Source organism: Parus major, chromosome 11 (genome assembly GCF_001522545.3).
Source record: "Parus major isolate Abel chromosome 11, Parus_major1.1, whole genome shotgun sequence".
NCBI classification, from domain to species: domain Eukaryota; kingdom Metazoa; phylum Chordata; class Aves; order Passeriformes; family Paridae; genus Parus; species Parus major.
In genome coordinates, this window is record NC_031780.1 from 19,268,659 (window position 1) to 19,273,148 (window position 4,490).

Consider the following 4,490-nt stretch of genomic DNA (forward strand, 5'->3'; position numbering starts at 1 on the left):
CTTTGGGCTCCTGGGCTGGGGCTGCCATGGGGCAGGAGCAGCCTGCAGGTGACATCTGTGCAGTGTCACCAATGCCTCTCTGCGTGTTTAGCCCTCAGTGCCTGCTCATCACAGCCTGCACTGTGCTCCTGCCTTCAGTGAGTAGCATGAGTAATTTCTAATCTGTGTGTTTAGAGCAAGAAACATTGATTTGAGTTTCACTGTAAGCTTACAGTATTTTAAATTCCTTCCCAGCTACGTTTGGCCTCAACTGCACAATGTATTTACTGGGGTAAAAAGAAGAGGATGACAATTTTCACTGGAGTACACCTGCAATAATGGCTCACAGCATTTAATTCTTCCCTTGGTTTCCTGGTAGTCTTTGTTTTGACACCTGCAAACAACCTTTTCCAAATCAAAGAGAGCTTTTTCTCTCCATGTCATGCTGCCACCCAAGTCGAGCTGACAAAGTCCAACTAGGAACAGAGCAATTATAAACACAGTTTCCTCTGGTGCTTGTGCTGTTTTTAGCTTTGTTGCTTTCCCAAAAAGAAACCTGTGCCTAATGTCTCCATCTTTGCATGCAAAATTAATAAAATCTGACAATTACACTGAACAACATACAATGCAAGTTAAAGGATCCTTTCTGATGTGATTGAACCTGAAGATATTAAATTGGCTCCTTCATCTTACACTATTTTCTGGTTTAGCACAAAGATCATAAAAAGTGGATCTGGAGTGATAAACGATAATTGGCTCTAGGCAGCCTTTTCTCACAGAGACAAAAGAACAGTTGTTATTGCTATACTCCTTTCAATAAATACACTTGTAAGCTGCAGCTCAGCTGGGCTGCCCTGGGAAGAGGCAGCCATTCATGAGAAACATAAAAGAGATCAGATTTATAAGTGGGCATGTAGACTGAGGAGAAAGGTATTTTATATATTAAGAACATATAAAGAGTATTATCTGTGCTCACACAGTGCCAGGAATTATCTTACCAGGAGAAATGCAGTCTGAAATTAATCCTGTACCATGCTAGAGAAAACCATGGGTTTAGCATGGATATAAATCAGGTCCTGATTCAGTCTGTGGAGGGAGTGGGAATTAATTCCTTATTCCTAGAAGACTGGCTGATGCTACTTGGGCTCACTTTTGGATTTCAAGTCTTAAACCACAATGTTTCCATTTGTTCCCTTGTTTTCCATTTGTTTTCATGGGAAGGATTTACTTCATTTTCAATATATTGATCATTAAACCTCATCAGCCAACTTCCTTCTCTGCTCCTTGAAGTGTCTCATGTGTCTGACAGTGACATTCTCCAGGATTTTTGACAGCACAGGAGTAAAATGCTTAATTTAAGGACAAATAGATTTTTTTATTGTTTTGCTTTCCTTTGTATAACCAAGAATAAAAACAACCAGTTGATCCCTAAATTGGATTTGTTGCTTGTATTTTTTTTGTGTGTGTTCTTGTTTCACTTCATGACATAGAATAAAATATTCCAGTGCTACTGCAAACAGAATTTCAACTGTTATCTAGAGTTTCTGGGATTTACTCCATAATTTCTAGGTGATCCTGTTTGATGCAGCATGGTTTAGATGACACCAGACTCTGAAATGGGCCTGGGATCACTCACCATGCTGCTTGGAATTCTTATATTTCTGGATTATTTATCATTCTTGCTAAGTGGGAGGGAAGAGGAAGATATGGGATATATTATTTTTACAAGGTATTTTCCATAGAGATAGAAATATTGCAAACTTATATCAACCTTCCATTATTTCAATTAATTTTATTCATGGCTTGTCTTGCAGCAGAAGCTGAAAGCAGGAGGAAATTGCCTTTAAGAATTTGCTGTATCATTCCTTTGGAAAAGCAGGGCTTGCTCCAAAGGGTCTCCAGCTGACAGCCTGATTTAGTGACTAAATACCTGTTTGAACAGAGGCTCCACGAGGCTGCAGAAGAACCTTTGGAGTATCTTTGAAGATTGACTGGGAGTTTTAATGAAGTCAAGGTCCCCTGGCCTTGGCCTTGTTTCTATTGACTGCAGCAGTCATTAAATGAGTCCCACAGTGCTGAGCACTGCAGTGAGCACAGCTGAGCCCTGCTGAGCAGAGTTTTACTGCAGGAATCTGCCCAGCTGATGGTGGCCTGGCCCCTTTTGGAGGCCCTGCACAAGCATTGCCTGGTGCCTGTGTTCCCAAAAGTGCCTGTGAGAGCAGGGCTCTGCTGCCTGCAGCTCCATCTGCCTTCAGCCAGGAGCAGCCAGAGCCTGGGGAAGGGCTTGGCTCCTCTTCTCACCAAAACCGAGCTGCAGCTTTTCAAATCCCATTGGATTTGATTGTGCAGGGTGGAAACAGCTCATCCTGTTCTTGGGCTGGGGGATAACACAGCCAGGCAGCCCCTGGCCACAGGGACACACAGAGAACCAGCTCTCCTGATGTGCTCTCCGTGCTCTCTGTGCTCCTGGGGTGATTTTATTCAAGCCCATCTGGGCTCTTCTGAGCAGCACAAAGCATCTGAAAAACCCATAGTGAAAACCAACCAGCTTTCACATTAAATGATTAAGAACCAAAAATAATAACCAAATAGAAATAAAAATATTGCATGAACACTTAAACCATAAGCACTTACCCTCAGCTATTCAGAAAAAAACATAAATATTTATTTGAGAAAACTGCTATAGGAAAGGAAGAAGAATCTCTAATATTTGATAGAGCTTGAATCAGGTTCAATAAATTGCTTATCTCCAAGCAGCCCTGTGTGTGAGGGCCAAGGGCAGAGGGACAGAGCTGAATCACCTGGCATGGTCAGCTTGAACCTGTTTGTGACTCACACACCTGCAGTTTGTTAAATAAAGGACACAACAAATGACTGGGGAAGTAAATCAAGACAGAAAGTCAAGTTAACTGCCTGGCTTTGTCTGACTGGTAACTGGTTTGTGTTTAAGATATCAAGGCATTTAATGCACTCCAATATAAAATGGCTGAGATATTAAAAAAAGTGTCCTTTGGCTTATGCTGAGTACTTTTTCAAGCAAGAATAAATAATAACTTTCTAATTTTAAAAAAGACTTGGAATTTCTTCTACTGAAATGTTACATCATTCTGTTCCTTTTTGCTGTTCCTCATGTTATGATTTTAAATATTTTTTTCCTTGTAAACTATCATCACAAACTTTTACAATGTTAGGCACAACATATTACTTCATAATGTCATTTATTAGCAGAAGTTTAATAGCTGCCAATAATCATAATGTGCTTACTTTTGACTACTGGGACCCCATCTGTTCTGCTACTTTAGACCTAAATGAAAATTATGTAGTGCATTACTGAGACTTTTTACACGTGGGACGTGCTGGGAATCTTTATAGACTTGATTTTTTATTTTTTATTTTCTTAATAAGACAGCTTTCATTGATGAAAAACTGAAATTACTGAATGTAATATGTAAAAGGAAAAATACAGTTTTTCTTGTATTTTATTCTCCTGATAGTCAATATTGTTACTCAGCTTGGGTTTGTTCCTGAGGGGAGGCTGGTGATTAACAATGTTCTGTGCTTGTGTTAAAGTCCCTGCTGCAATTGGTCAGTGTTCTCTTCCCTTAAAATATAAAAAAGAAAAGAAATAAATGTAGGTAGCTTTGAACAGGTCCAGATATTTGAAGGCTCATTTTTAATTCTGCAGCTGGAGGTGACACCTCTGACTCTACTGTTCCCACAGTTTTTCCCAAGCTCTGTGAATTCCTGTGTAGATTGAAAAGAAAACCTAACATGAAATCTTTACTTGCAGTTTATTTTGCCCAGTCTGAGAGCCTTTGAGCAAGGCAGCACTGGAGGTTGTGTCTGCACTTAGTGTGAACATTAAAAATTCCCAAACAGGGCAGGAATGGGAGGGTCAGTGGCTTGGACCCCGTGTCCCCTCCACTCTGCCCATGTCCACCCAGAAACTCTGCTTGACTTTGCTTGAGGCTTTCTAGAGCAAACAGTTGCCTGTAAAAAAGCTCCAAAACTGATTATTATGGTTCTTGTGGCCCAGCACATCCAGTGCTCTGCTCCAGCAGGCACATCCCAGCTCCAGTGCCAGGGGAAATTGTGTTTACTGTGGATGTGTCCCTATAAAGAAAACACTGCTAGTTCTCAATTGCTGCTGGTTTGGTGGAGGAATGTGTTGTGGAAGAGAAGGCAGAACTGGGAAGAGAGAAAAAATGGAAATTAATGTTGAGTCATGTGTTGTGTATGAGAAGGCAGCTACAGCTGGCCTTGGACTGGATATTTGGATTACTGCAGACTGGGTAATTTTTAGCTCCTGCCTAGACATGCAGATGAAGATTTCAAAACTTCAAGAGAGAACAGGAGCTGGAAGCCCAGAAATTGTTTTCTTCACTGTTGAATGGAACCTCAATTTCTCAAAATATGGCTGCTTATTTAGCATCTGAATGGATTTTTAAAACCCTCTTCTTGTAGTTTTGATTTGACAATATGATCAAGAGGACGATCCTTTTTCTGCTGTA

The 4,490-nt window shown here is 40.6% G+C and overlaps 1 long non-coding RNA gene across 2 annotated transcripts in view; it reads left to right on the plus strand.

The window, feature by feature from the left end:
• LOC107209631 overlaps positions 1 to 1,388 on the plus strand; it is a 12,738-nt gene extending 11,350 nt beyond the window's left edge. For both annotated transcript variants that reach the window (XR_001523648.3, XR_004499120.1), the window contains one exon: positions 235 to 1,388. This is a non-coding gene — a long non-coding RNA (uncharacterized LOC107209631). The remainder of the gene's footprint in view (positions 1 to 234) is intronic.
• The last annotated feature ends 3,102 nt before the right edge of the window (positions 1,389 to 4,490 follow it).